Source organism: Panthera leo, chromosome D3 (assembly GCF_018350215.1).
Source record: "Panthera leo isolate Ple1 chromosome D3, P.leo_Ple1_pat1.1, whole genome shotgun sequence".
NCBI classification, from domain to species: domain Eukaryota; kingdom Metazoa; phylum Chordata; class Mammalia; order Carnivora; family Felidae; genus Panthera; species Panthera leo.
In genome coordinates this window covers 57,378,216-57,393,833 of record NC_056690.1, presented here as the reverse complement: position 1 = coordinate 57,393,833, position 15,618 = coordinate 57,378,216, and positions in this window count along the sequence as shown.

Sequence of the window (15,618 nt, the reverse complement as noted above, 5' to 3'; positions counted from 1 at the left end):
CCATAAGTAAAAACCAGTGACAGATAAAATAGACCAATAATAGATAAAATCAATAAAACCAAAAGCTGTGTTTTTTTTTTTAATTTTTTATTTTAGAGAAAGTGAGTGTGAGTGGGGTGGGGGGGGACAGAGGGGTGGAGAGAGAGAGAGAGAGAGAGAGAGAGAGAGAGAGAGAGAGAGAATCTCAAGCAGGCTCCACACTCAGTACAGAGCCCAACTCAGGGCTCCATCCCATGACCCTGGGACCATGACCTGGACTGAAATCAAGAGTCAGGTGCTCAACCAACTGAGCCACCCAAGCGCCCAAAAGATCTTTCTTTGCAAAGATCAGTAAAATTGATAAGCTTCCTAGCCAAATTGATCAAGGAAAAAGATATGACAGAAATTCCCAATGCTATAAATTAAAGAAAAGATAGATCCTATGGAAGTCAAAAGGATAAGAAGATGTTATAAGCAAAATATGGCGATAAATTAGACAATTTACATAAAATAAGCAAATAGTATAGAGTAGTGGTTCTCTAATAGTCCAACAGTAATATGTCACATTGTTACTATTAGTTAAGAGCCTTTCTGCAAGCAACATGTTTCCAATGATGGTTAAAAATAATACAATCTGGAAGTAACTTACTTTTCAAAAAAAATTTATTTTTTTTTTAATGGTTTTTATTTATTTTTGAGACAGAGAGAGACAGAGCATGAACAGGGGAGGGTCAGAGAGAGGGAGACACAGAATCTGAAACAGGCTCCAGGCTCTGAGCTGTCAGCACAGAGCCCGAAGGGGGCTCGAACTCACAGACCGCGAGATCATAACCTGAGCCAAAGTCGGCCGCTTAATGGACTGAGCCACCCAGGCGCCCCTCAAAAAAATTTTTTTTAACGTTTTATTTACTTTTGAGAGAGACAGAGACAGAGTGTGAGCGGGGGAGGGGCAGAGAGAGAGGGAGACACAGAATCTGAAGCAGGCTCCAGGCTCTGAGCTGTCAGCCCCAATGTGGGGCTTGAACTCACGAATTGTGAGATCATGACCTGAGCTGAAGTCGGATGCCCAACCGACGGAGCGACCCAGGTGCCCCAGTAACTTACTTTTCAAAAATAAATTGGGAGTAGATTCATAGTCAATCCTATAACATTATGAAATTACATTTAGTAATTTATGTACATAGAGTACTGAGAAAGATTAAAAGCCATAGTCTATCTTACTCATGTCTCTGTTACTACTTGAGAGAGTGTCCCACACATGAAAATCCTCTATCACGAGTGGTAGCAAAAAAAGATGTTTGAATATCTCCCAACTATGGAAGTATCCTATACAAATTAGTAAATCATGTCAGGGGTAGAACAATGTTTTTGAAATGTTATTGGCTGTTTTGGACGAAGTTCTTACTGAGTTCTGAAACTAGTAGCATATTTCTAGTGGCAAGGCTTAAGAAATGCCAAGTGCTTATATCTAGAAAAAACTAGAAATACAACCATAAATGCTGTATACTAATTGAAAGAGTAATGCTAGCCTTTTAGAAATATTTCCTCCTCTGCAGTTTTCTGGAACAGTTTGTGTAGAATTTGTATTGTGTCTTTTTTATTTACAAAGCTTTTGTTTACCTTTGTTTATTTTTGAGAGACAGAGCACAAGCGGAGGAGGGGCAGAGAAAGAGGGAGACAGAGAATCCCAAGCAGGCCCCACACTGCCAGCACAGAGCCCAATGTGGGGCTCGAACTCAGGAAACCATGAGATGAAACCGCGAGATCATGACCTGAGCAGAAACCAAGAGTCAGATGCTTAACCAAATGAGCACGCCAAGCACGCCAAGAAAAATTATTTCTTATCAAAATATTCCCTTTAAAGATCCATAGAACACAACTTTTAAAAATGATTTTTAAGGGGGGCCTGGGTGGCTTGGTCAGTTGAGCATCCGATTTCAGCTCAGGTCATTATATCATGATTCATGAACTCAAGCTGCACACCAGGCTCTGTGCTGACAGCTCGGAGCCTGGACCTTGCTTCAGATTCCGTGTCTCCCTCTATCTCTGCCCCTCCCCCGCTTGCACTTTTTGTCCCTCTCTCTCTCTCTCTCTCTCTCTCTCTCTCTCTCACACACACACAAAAATAAATAAACATCAAAAAATTAAAAACAAAAAATGATTTTTAAAAACCATGATATCACTACTCACCTACTAGAATGGCCAAAATAAAAAGTATTAGCAGGACACCTGGCTGGCTGAGTTGACTCTTGATCACAGGGTCGTGAGTTCGAGCCCCACGTGTGGTATCAAGTTCACAATAAATAAATGAATAAATAAATAAATAGCAATTACTGGCAAGGATATAGCACAACTGGAACTTTCATACATTGCTGGTGGGTATGCAAAATGGTATGCGCCACTATGGAAAACCTTTTGGCAATTTCTTATGAAAGTAAACATGCACCCACATCATGACCCAGCAATCCCTCTCCTGTGTATTTACCCTAGAGTAATTGAAACACATTTTCACAAAAAGCTGCATAGCAGTTCTATTCATAACTGCAAGAAACTGGAAACCACCCAAATGTCCCTCAAGTGTTGAATGAATAGCCAACACTGGTGTATTTGTTCAATGCAATACTGCTCGGTAATGGAAAGAACGAACCATTGATACAGGCAACAACTTCCATGAATGTGAAAGGCATTACGCTAAGCAGAAAAAGACAGATACAGAAGGTTACCTATCGGATGTTGCCATTTACATAACATTCTGGAAAAAATAGTAAGATAGGGAGAATACATGAGTAGTTTCCCAAGGTTAGCGTTCAGAGGGAAGGTATGACCATGAAGTGGTAACACAAAGAGTTTTTTGAAGTGACAGACCATTCTGTATTCTGATTCTTGTGGCAGTTACACAAATCTATATTGTATTAGAATGAATAGAACCATACTGAAAATTTTTAAAGTAAATTGTCCTGTATGTTAAACTTTTTTGGTGGGGAGTGGGGGGCTGTGGAGAGGGTGGGCAGTGCCTGGGTGGCTCAGTCCTTTAAGCGTCTGACTCTTGATTTCAACTCAGGTCACGATCTCACTGTGAGATGAAGCCCGAGTCAGGCTCTATGCTGACACCAGAGCCTGCTTGGGACTCTGTCTCTCCCTCTCTCTCTCTCTCTCTCTCTGCCCTCCCCCGCTCTCTCTTTCTCTTTCTCAAAATAAATAAACTTAAAAAACAGAACAAAACACAACAGAACTTTTTAAAAAAAGATTTTATTTTTCAGTAATCTCTGCACTCAGTGTGGGGCTCAAGCCTACAATCCCAAAATCTAGATTCACACGCTCCACTGACTGAACCAGCCAGGTGCCTCAAACTTTTTTTTCCAAAACAAGGATGAGGTAGATTTTTGTCTCTTAAACTAGTTACGCAATTTAAAATATCAAGTTTTCGGGACACCTGAGGTTCAGTTAAGTGTCCAGCTCTTGGTTTGGGTTCAGGTCATGTTCTCGTGGTTTAAATGCAAAGTTCTATGATTCTATTACAACTAATTTAATGGTAAAACTTGTCAACTAGATTTGTAAAGTTGTTTCTGGGAGAAAATATCTTCATAGATTCCCTTTGTTGGCTTAAAAATTTGTTTTATACTTGGGGATGCCAATATTGGGAATATCTAGAATGTATTTAAAAATCAGTGCATTGAGGCCAATTTAATGGAACCAGTCTGCCGCCTTGTGGAATTTTACTGCAACTTAAATTGTACAAATTGAGAGGATGACTAGAATTTATAGATCATGCTCTCTGTGTTCAACTATTAGGTTTTTCTCCTGTGTTAAATTTAAAGAACCAGTTTTACTTAATGTATCTTTGCAAGATCTATGGGAAGATAAAATGCTGCTAATGGACACAAATATTTGAATAAACGTAAAGGTATTTCCTGTTCTTGGCTAGGAGGAAGTCACATATGACATGAATTGTGGGGTCACGGGCAAAGATTCAAATCGCTCTTCATTGTATAAAAAATGACATATTACAAAATTTCTCACTCATGAGAAAAAATACAACTCAAAAATTTCACTGTCTACAGTATGGATGAACCATGATGAGAACATTATGCGAAGTGAAATACACCAGACACAAAAGGACACATACCGTATTTGTGCTTTTTTATTGTATGATGTTACTGGGAAAAAAAAAAGCTCTCTGCTTCCACTTTATCATGGCTGAAGACACTTGGCAAATGGGAAGGGGTTATGAAGTAAAAATGATAGCGTTTATTAAAGTCTCTTGTAGGCTTATACATAATCCTCTCAATCTTTATGACAACGCTGCTGTGTAGACCTGATCAGTTACAAGTCGCAGATGAAGAAAATGAAGTTCGGTTAGATTCATTGGTTTGACGAAAGTCTCAATGCCACGTGATGCCACAGAAGAGGCTTAAATTCCCATTAGCCTCAAAAGCTGAAAAATTTGGGAGTTCAGGTTGGGCACCCTTGTCTTAAAAGAGATTTCCCCATCTGATGTCCAATGTCTTTTTTTCTCCATTTCCTCTGAAACATGTGATTCCATTATTAGAGATGAGGAACATACCCTGAGCTCTGTGGGGTTGGCTGGCTATGGATTTGTTTTTCTTCAGGTCAGTAGAAGTACACGGTGCCAGATAGGGAGGCATGAAGTCGCAAGACGATTGTCTGCCAGACAGGCTGAGCTTGCCATAAAATTCGAGGCTATAAACAAAGGAGAACCACCTTAGTATTTTAAGACTTATCTAGAACATATTCTAATAGCTTCAAACATTGCCAAACAAGCGTGTTCATAAATGTCAGACCAACATAATGATGGATCTGAAAACCATTCATTCAACAAATATTTATTGAGCTCCTACTATGACCAGATGCTGCTCTATGCAGTATTTTGTTATTTAGCAAAATAGATAAAAATTCCTGCCCTAGTATTTATTTTATTATTCTAGCAAGAATAGACAGACAAGAAGATAAATAAGCAACTTACGTAGTGTATTAGAAAGTGATATTTGGGGGCATCCGGCTGGCTTAGTTGGTGGAGCATGTGACTTGATCTTGGGGTCATGAGTGTGAGCCCCATGTGGGGCACTGAGCTTACTTTTTTTAAAAAAATGATATTTTACAAAGAAAGGGGGGGGTGGATAATGGAATAAAATATTCTCCTGAAAAGAAAAGTCCCAAGGAAGATAGTGCTAAACCTAATAGTCAACTCTCATCCTTATCTTGGTCTATTAGCAACATTTGACACTTGATCATTCCCTTTCAAATGCGTTCTTCGGGTTTCTAGGATTCCACATTGCTAGTTTCTTATCTCAGTGGCAATTCCTTTGGATAAGTTTAGCTTATTTCTTTGCCTTTCCCCAACGTCTAAATACTGGAGTGCCCTGAGTTCAATCCCTGACCTTCTCTGTTACCCTGCATTCCCAGCTGGCTGCCCTCATGCAGTCTCAGGACTTTAAATACTGTCCATCACCAAACTCAGATGTTATAACTCCAACCCAGATCTCTCTTCTGGATTCTGGGCTATTCGGTTGCCTGCCCAACATCTCCACTGGTAATTGCAAATGTTATGTGAATTCCTATTCTTTCCTCCTAAAAAACCTGCTGTCCCACTATCCTTCCTCAGTCAATGGTAACTACTTGCCTTCCAGTTGTAACTCTTCTCTCTTTCACTCCTACCCCCTACCAGTAAATCTGGCCTGTTCTACTTTCCAAATAGATCTAGAATCTGTCAGCTTTTCATCTCCTGTGTTTCTGACCTGGTCCAAAGCACCATCAACTCTCACTGGGTTATTACAAGTACCTGGTCTCCTCGCTTGATGCTACCCCTCACCTGGTGACTCCTCAACCTAGCAGCTAGAGTGTTGTTGTTGTTGTTTTTCATTACAATGTAAATGGGGAGCCTGGGTGTCTCAGTTGGTTGAGAGTCCAACTTCAGTTCAGGTCATGATCTCAAAGCTAGTGGGTTTGAGCCCCGCATCAGGCTGTGTGCTGACAGCTCAGAGCCTGGACCCTGCCCCAGATTCTGTCTCCCTCTCTCTCTGCCCCTCCCCTGCTCGTGCTCTGTCTCTGTCTCTCTCTCTCTCAAAATAAATAAACATTTAAAAACAGTAAAAAATTTTTTTTAATGCTTATTTATTTTTGAGACAGAGAGAGACAAAGCATGAACGGGGGAGGGTCAGAGAGAGAGGGAGACACAGAATCTGAAACAGGCTCCAGGCTCTGAGCTGTCAGCACAGAGCCTGATGCGGGGCTCGAACTCATGGACCACGAGATCATGACCTGAGCCAAAGTCTGATGTTCAACCGACTGAGCCACCCAGGTGCCCCTAAAAGCATTTTTTAAAAAAATAAAACAAAATGTAAATAAGATCACGTTACATTTCTGTTCAACACTTTCCCACAATTTTCCATCTCAGAGTAAAAGCTGAAGTCCCTGCAGTGGTCTGTAGGTGCTGTATGCTCGTTCTTCCCCGCCCCCGGACTTCATCTTACTCTCTGCCTCCTCTTACTCTCTGATCACCCCCCTCCAACCCTAGGACTTCTCCTTGCTATTTCTTGAGCCACAACAGGCACACTCCTGTCCTAGGGCCTTTGCTGTTGCCATTCCCTCTGCCGGGAACACTCTGAAATAGTTGCTTGACCCTTGCTCCCTGTCCTTCAGATCTCAAAATATCATCTTAGTAAGGCTTTCCCTGGCTAAGCAAGTTAAAAATTCTAACACAAGTTGTCGAGGATGCAGAGAAAGAGGATCTCTTCTGCACCCAAGATAGATAGATAGATAGATAGATAAATAAATAAATAAATAAATAAATAAATAAAATTCTAACATAAGCTACCTCCCCCCCTATTTACTTTTGCTCATGGCCCTTACTCCACCATGCCTTGTATTACACTTACATACATGGCTCATTATTTACCTCCAAGTAAGCTCTATGAGGGGCAGAGTTTTTTTTGTCTGTTTTATTCACTGCTGTATCCGCAGCACCCGGCTCATGTTAGGTGTTTCATATCTCAATGTCCTCCTGCCAAAGACCATGAGGAATACAACGGGTAGTTGATCAAGTTGGGTTTTTAGCTGTTGTAATGAGGGAGAATGTACACTAGAGGGAACCAGGGAGCGGCTCACTTAGAGGGCTTAAAGCATTCAGACTTTTTGGTAGGTAATTTGGGGTAGGTTTCAAGGAAGAGAGGCTTTTTTCTTGTTCAAGTAGGTATATGTTTGAATGATTTAATGAATAAATATAAGGGTGGTCTTCACATACCTGAAGGGCTGCCGTATGAACCTGACTGAAATCAAGTTCATTTTATAAGAATTCAGAGGGTGGAGTTGAGACAATGGATAAAGTAACAGAGTGAGCAAGCTTCCACTCACCCTAAGAATTTTAACAAAATGAGCCCCTCTGCAGGAAGATGAATCCCAATGACTTGACTTCTTGAGAGAAGCTGCAGGAATAGTGGACTAGGATATTGTAGAAGTAACTAAGGCTAGACCTAATAGCTTCAGATTTTTGTGAAGTTCCGTAAAGATCTACCAAAACTCACTTGGCCTCCCAGCTTTCTTCCTGTGAAGATCCCAGTAAGAATCAGACACTGGTGACGCTAAAATGAAGAAGAAACTGTCTATGTCATTAAGGATTTCACAGTCTAGAAGTGAAGACAGACATGAAACAAACATAGGCAGTGTAGTTCTTTTTTTTTTTTTTACAAGTGCCCTCCTCAGTGCCCCTCACCCACTTCCCTCCTCTTCAGCCCCACCCTAATTAACCCTCAGTTTGTTCTTTGTATTTAAGAGTCTTTTATGGTTTGCCTCCCTCTCTGTTTGAAACTGTTTTTTCCCTTCCCTTCCCCCGTGGTCTTCTGTTAAGTTTCTCCAGTTCCACGCATGGGTGAAAACGTATGATATCTGTCTTTCTCCAGTTCAATCCACGTTGTTGCTAGTGGAATAATTTCACTCTTTCTCAATGCCAAGTAGTATTCCATTGTATATATAAACCACATCTTCTTTATCCATTCATCAGTTGATGAACATTTGGACTCTTTCCATGATGTGGCTATTGTTGAAAGCGCTGCTATAAACATTGGGGTCCATGTGCCCCTATGAATCAGCACTCCTATAGCCTTTGGATAAATTCCTAGTAGTGCAATTGCTGGCTCATAGGGTAGTTTTATTTTTAATTTTTAGAGGAACGTCCACACTCTTCCAGAGTGGCAGCACCAGCTTGCCTTCCCACCAATTCTGTCATTATTTAAAGTATTTCTTCCAACATTCTCTTATATACTGTATCCACCTTCTTTTTCTTTTCCTTTTTGTTTTATTCTGCTGTTGTCATCAACATGAGAGTTCCTGTTACATTTTGGTTTCAATGCTGGTGCACAGGGAGGGGTGGCAAACTCAGATGTTAAAAGTGGAAATATTTGTGCCACAATCGGCAGTTAACAAAATGTATCACTATTTTCAGCCATAATTTTTTTTATTATTATTATTTACATCCAAGTTAGTTAGCATATAGTGCAACAGTGATTTCAGGAGTAGATTCCAGTGATTCATCCCCTATGTATAACACCCAGTGTTCATCCCAACAAGTGTCTCCCTTAGTGCCTCTTGCCTATTTAGTCCGTCCCCCCTCTCACAACCCCCTCCAGTAACCATCTGTTTGTTCTCCATATTTAAGAGTCTCTTATGCTTTGCCCCCCTCCCTGTTTTTGTATTATTTCTGCTTCTCTTCCCTTATGTTTCATCTGTTTTGTATCTTAAAGTCTTCATATGAGTGAAGTCATATGATATCTGTCTTTCTCTGACCAATTTCACTTAGCATAATACCCTCTAGTTCCATCCACATAGTTGCAAGTGGCAAGATTTCATTCCTTTTGATTGCCGAGTAATACTCCATTGTATATATATACCACATCTTCTTTATCCATTCATCCATCAATGGACGTTTGGGCTCTTTCCATACTTTGGCTATTGTTGATAGTGCTGCTATAATCATTGGGGTACATGTGCCCCTTCAAAACAGCATACCTGTATCCCTTGGATAAATACCTAGTAGTGCAATTTCCTGGGTCATAGGGTGGTTCTATTTTTAATTTTTTTAAACAATTTTTTTAACGTTTATTTATTATTGAGAGACAGAGAGACACAGAGCGTGTGCGGGGGGGCGTGGGGGCAGAGAGAGAGGAAGACAAGGAATCTGAGGCAGGCTCCAGGCTCCGAGCTGTCAGCACAGAGCCTGATGCAGGGCTCGAACTCACAAACCGTGAGATCGTGACCTGAGCCGAAGTCGGATGCTTAACCGACTGAGCCACCGAGGCGCCCCTTTAATTTTTTGATAGTCAGTGTTGTTCTTAAGGGTAGTTCTGAAGAAGTTGTTCTCACTGGGGGCAGTTTTGCCTCCCCATGGGACATTTGACAATTATCTGGAAACACTTTTGGTTGTCACAAAGGGGAGGGAGATGGTACTTGTATCTAGAAGTAGAAGCCATGGGTTGCCTACGTGGCTCAGTTGGTGGAACACAGAATCTGACGCAGGCTCCAGACTCCAAGCTGTCAGCACAGAGCCTGATGTGGGGCTTGAACTCATGAACCAAGAGATCATGACCTGAGCTGAAGTCAGATGCTTAACTGACTGAGCCACCCAGGTGCCCCAAGACATTATTTTAGAGGGAGCATCTAAAATATTTATTGATGAAATGATATAATGTCTACGATTTGCTGCAAAATAATTCAGTGTATGTATGGTGAGGGGAGGGTGTGAGAAAGGGTAGAAGTTTGGCCAGGGATTGATAATTGTTCTGAGTGTTGATGGGTACATGGAGGCTCATTAAATTTTTCTCTTAATTTTTGTATATTCCTGAAATTTTGTATAATAAAAATTCAAATCAAGTTTTTTCTTTTCTTATTGTGGTAAAATATACATTACATAAAATTTATCATTTTAAGGGGTGCCTGGGTGGCTCAGTTGGTTAAGCATTTAACTCTGTATCTCAGCTTAGGTCTTGATCTCACCATCTTGAGTTCAAGCCTTGCATTGAGCCCTGTACCACGTTGGGCATGAAGCCTACTTAAAAAAAATTTTTAGGGGCACTGGGGTGGCTCAATTGCTTAAGTGTCTGGCTCTTGATTTCAGCTAAGGTCACAAACTCACAGTTGGTGAGGCTGAGCCATCGGGCTCTGTGCTGACAGCATGGAGCCGGCTTGGGATTTTCTCTCTCCCTCTCTCTCTCTCTCTCTCTGCCTCTCCCCTGCTTATGTTCTCTCTCTCTCTCTCTCTTTCTCTCAAAATAAATAAATAAACATGAAAACAAATTTTTAATTTTTTTTTAATTAAAAAATTTCCATTTTAAGGGCACCTGGGTGGCTCAGTTGGCTAAGTGTCCAACTTCAGTACGGGTCATGGTCTTATGGTTTGTGGGTTCAAGCCCCACATTGGGCTAACTGCTGACAGCTCAGTGCCTGGAGTCTGCTTCTGATTCTGTGTCTTCATCTCTCTCTATACCCCTCCCCATCTCTCTCTATACCCCTCTCCTGCTCATTCTCTTTCTCTCTCTCTCTCTCTCAGAAATAAACATTAAAATTTTTTTTAATTCCATTTTAATCATTTTTTAGGGTATAATTCAGTGGCATTATGTATATTTACAATGTTGTACAACTATCACCACTATTTCCTGAAATTTTTAATCATCCCAAACATAAATTCTGTACCCATTATACAATAACTCCCCATTCCTTCCTCCCTCTAGCCCTTGGTCATTAATTTTTTAAAATTATTATTTATTTTATTTTTAAATTTTAATTTAATTTAATTTTTTATTTAATTTTTTAAAAAATTTACATCCAAATTAGTTAGCATATAATGCAAAAATGATTTCAGGAGTAGATTCTTTAGTGCCCCTTACCCATTTAGCCCATCCCCTCTCCCACACCCCTTCTAGTAACCCTCTGTTTGTTCTCCATATTTATGAGTCTCTTATACTTTGTCCCTCTCCCTGTTTTTATATTACTTTTGTTTCCCTTCCCTTATATCCATCTGTTTTGTCTCTTAAAGTCCTCATATGAGTGAAGTCATATGATATTTGTCTTTCTCTGACTGGCTAATTTCCCTTAGCATAATCCCCTCCAGTTCCATTCATGTAGTTGCAAATGGCAAGATTTCACATTCTTTTTGATTTCCAAGTAATAATCCATTGTGTATATATATATAGAGAGAGAGATAGATAGATATAGATATAGAGATATGTATATATATACATGTATATATATACATATATCTATATCTATATATATACACACACATATCTATATCTCTATATCTCTATATCTATAGATCTATAGATCTATAGATATAGAGATATAGAGATATAGATATAGATATAGATAGATATATATATCTATAGATATAGATATAGATAGATATAGATATAGATATAGATATAGATATAGATATAGATAGATAGATATATAGATATATACCACATCTTCTTTATCCATTCATCCATCGATGGACATTTGGGCTCTTTCCATACTTTGGCTATTGTTGATAGTGATGCTAGAAACACTGGGGCGCATGTGTCCCTTCGAAACAACACACCTGTATCCCTTGGATAAATACCTAGTAGTGCAATTGCTGGGTCATAGGGTAGTTCTATTTTCAATTTTTTGAGGAACCTCCATACTATTTTCCAGAGTGGCTGCACCATCTTGCATTCCCATAAAATTATTATTTATTTTAGAGAGAGAGAGAGCACGAGTGGGGGAAAGGCAGGGGGGCGCGGGACAAAGGATCTAAAGCGGGCTCTGCACTGACAGCAGAGAGCCCGATGCAGGGCTCGAACTCACAAACCATGACCTGAGCTGAAGTCTGACATTTAACCTACTGAGCCACCCAGTAGCGGTCACTTTTTTTTTTTTAATGTTTATTTCTTTTTGAGAGAGAGAGAGAGAGAGACAGAGCGTGAGCAGGAGATGGGGAGAGAGAGAGGGAGACACAGAATCTGAAGCAGGCTCCAGGCTCTGAGCTGTCAGCACAGAGCCCGATGTAGGGCTTGAACTCAAGAACCATGAGATCATGACCTGAGTGGAAGTCAGACACTTAACCAACTGAGTCACCTAGGCGCCCCTGGTCACTTCTATTCTACTTTTTGTCTCTATGGATTTGCCTGTTCTAGGTTCCTGGTGTAATCATACAGTGGAATCATACAATATTTGTCCTTTTGTGTCTGGCTTATTTCACTTAGCATAATGTTTTCAAAGTTCACCTATGTTGTAACGTGTCAGAATTTAATTTCTTTTTATTGTTGAACAATATCCCATTGTATGTATGTATTGCATTTTGTTTGTACATTCATTCTATTGATTCAAACCATTGTTTAAGTTTATTTATAATTTTTTTAAATTTTTAAAAAATATTTATTTATTTTTAAGAGACAGAGAGACACAGAGTGCCAGTGGGGGAGGGTCAGAGAGAGAGGAAGACACAGACTCTGAAGCGGGCTCCAGGCTCTGAGCTGTCAACACAGAGCCTGATGCGGGGCTCCAACTCACAAACAGTGAGATCAGACCTGAGCCAAAGTCAGATGCCAAGCCAAATGAGCCACCCAGGCACCCCTATTTATTTATTTATTTTGAGTGGGGAGTGGGACACGCATGGGGCAGGGTCAGAGAGAGAGAGAAAGAGAGAGAGAGAGAGAGAGAGAGAGAATCCCAAGCAGGCTCCGAGCTGTCATCACAGAGCCCAATGTAAGGCTCGATCTTACAAACCGGGAGATCAAGACCTGAGCTGAAATAAAGCGTTGGATGCTTAACCGACTGATCCACCCAGGCGCCCCAAGATTCAGACCAATTTTCAAGCCAATTTAAACTTCAAAAGGAAGTTCCTCATTGTGGGGGAGAACAGGCAGGTGCAGGAAGGATATTGTTTGCATGTTTAAATGGGTCGAAAGCAGTGGAAAATGGAATTGCATAGGATTTGGGAAATAATTGGGGAGTCTGACACAGCTAGAGGCTCGAGAACATAGGGGAGTTGTGACCAATGGGGCTGCCAAGACTAGTAGAATTCAATTAATGTGAACCTTGTACGCCAGACTAAGGACGTGGTTTTTCTCTTAGAGCAAAGGGAGCCAATGGAGGTCCCTCACCTACCCCAATCAAAATATACTTATTATTTTTCTCAGTGCATGCTTGTGGTCAAAAACTCAAACCTTACTGAAATGTCTACATTGTAAAGAAGACATTACCTGTTTTCTTACCCAGAGAGCTAACCACTAGTTAACAGTTTGATGTATATCTTATATTAAAGCTGTCTAGCTGAAAGACCACAAGAACCACATCAAGTTAAAGTTCGGTTGATTTAGCTTGCTGCAACTGAAGAACACACATCAGAGACACTGTGGGTGCGTCTTTAGGAAAGAATTGGGAAGGGCTTATAAGATTTGAGCTTGAGTTGGGTGATTCTATGGAGATTTTAGGGAAAGGAGGGATCTGTTCTGGATTGGATGCTGTCAGGAAGCAGGGAGAATTTGGTGAGTGGGTAGATCTTTGGTAATTTGTATCTACAATGCCAAAGGACTAAGGTGGGTGGGGTTAGAGATATCATTGGTAAAGGAGCTGTAATCATTTATGTTTGTTATAAGAGGAAGACGTTAGTGATTTTTGTGGTTTCAAGGTGGCCTTGACTCTGTTTTGTTCCACAACAGTCACAGAATGACCTTGTCCAGTTACTCTTTATATCCTATGAGGATAGTTGATGTTTTGTTAGGAACACTACAGCCCAGCTATCAGCTTCCAGGGTTATCTTTTTCCTTTCTCAGTTCCCCATGTTAGCAAGGGCAGATGAAGTCAGCCTGCAGGATGTGCTATTCTGTGATGTTCAGACCCATTGTCAAGATTTCATTGATTGGAAGGTTGCTTAGAGAACATCATCTGTTATTGCACTGAAGTCAGTAATCATGTTTCTTCTGTTGGAACAGGAGCTGTTGAGTCATCTGATGTGACCATGGCTGTATTTACACGTACGGGGAAAAACAGCCAAAGTACCCGATCTCCTAATTTCTTTGTTTCCTGGAACATTTTAGTAATATTAATGATTTCAGAGAAGTCTATAGGGATATAAGTACAGTTGACCTTAAACAAGGCAAGGTTTAGGGGTGCCAACCTCCCTGCACAGTCAAAAATCCACACATAGCTTTTGACTATAACTAAAACTTAACTACTAATAGCTTACTGTTGATTGGAAGCTTTACCAATAACATAAACAAATGATTAACACATATTTTGTGTTTGATGTATTCTATACCATATTCTTATAATAAAGTAAGCTAGAGAAAAGAAATTGTTACCAAGAAAATCATAAGGAAGGGGGAGCCTGAGTGGTTCAGTTGCTTGAGTGTCTGACTCTTCATTTCAGCTCAGGCCATGATCCCATGGTTGTGGGATCAAAACCCACATTGGGCTCTGTGCTGAGTGTGGAGTCTGCTTAAGATTCTCTCTTTCTCTCCCTGTGTCCCTGTCCTCCTGCTCGTGAGCTCTTTCTCTTTCTGTCTCTAAAATAAAAAAAAATTTGGGAAATATGAAATAAACCATTAATCTAATTATTTCTATTAGACTTCCCTTTTTTTTTTAGTACTGAAGTGAAATGCACATAACATAGAATTAATCATTTTTAGGTTTTTAAAATTTTTTTATTTTTTAAGTTTATTTATTTTCAGAGAGAGAGAGAGAGAGAACTCGCACATGAGCACATGAGCAGGGGAGGGGCAGAGAGAGGAGGGAAAATCCCAAGCAGGCTCCGTGCTGTTAGTGCAGAGCCCCATGTGGGGCTCTATCTTATGAACTGTGAGGTCATGACATGCGCTGAAATCAAGAGTCTGACACTTAACCAACTGAGCCGCCCAGGGGCCCCTATTATTTATTATTTTTTAGTAATCTCTATGCCCAACATGGGGGTTGAACTCACAACCCTGAGATTAGGGGGTCGCATGCTCTTCCAACTGAGCCAGCCGGGCATCCCAGAATTAACCGTTTTAAAGTGTAAACTTTAGTGGCTTTTAGTACATCTACAACGCGCTGCAACCATTACTTCTATCTAGTTCTAAAACATTTTCATCACTGCAAAAAACAACTCCGTTAAACAGTCACTTCCCTGTTCCCCCCTCCCCCAGCCCCTGGCAACCATTTTCTAGCTCTGGATGTACCTATTCTGGACATTCCATATAAATGAAATCATACAGTATGTGCCTTTTGTGTATGAGTTCTTTCATTTAACATAATGCTTTTAAAGTTCATCTATCTTCTAGCATTTATTGCTGCTTCATTCCTTTTTTTCCACTTAATAATATGCCACGCTGTTTTGATTTCTATAGCTTTGTAGTAAGTTTTGAAACTCACTTTGCTTTGCTTTTTCAAGATTGTTTTGGTTATGCAGTCTCCTTTGCAATTCCGCATGAATTTTAGAATCAGCTTTCCCATTTCTGCACAAAAGGCCACTGGGTTTTAACATGAATTGCATTGGACTTGAAGATTGTTTTATGTAATATTGTTATATTAACAACATATGTCTTTTAATCCATGGACAAGTTATGTCTATCCACTTATTTAGGTCTTCTTTGCTTTCTTTCAAAAATATTTTTGCAGTTTTCAGTGTAT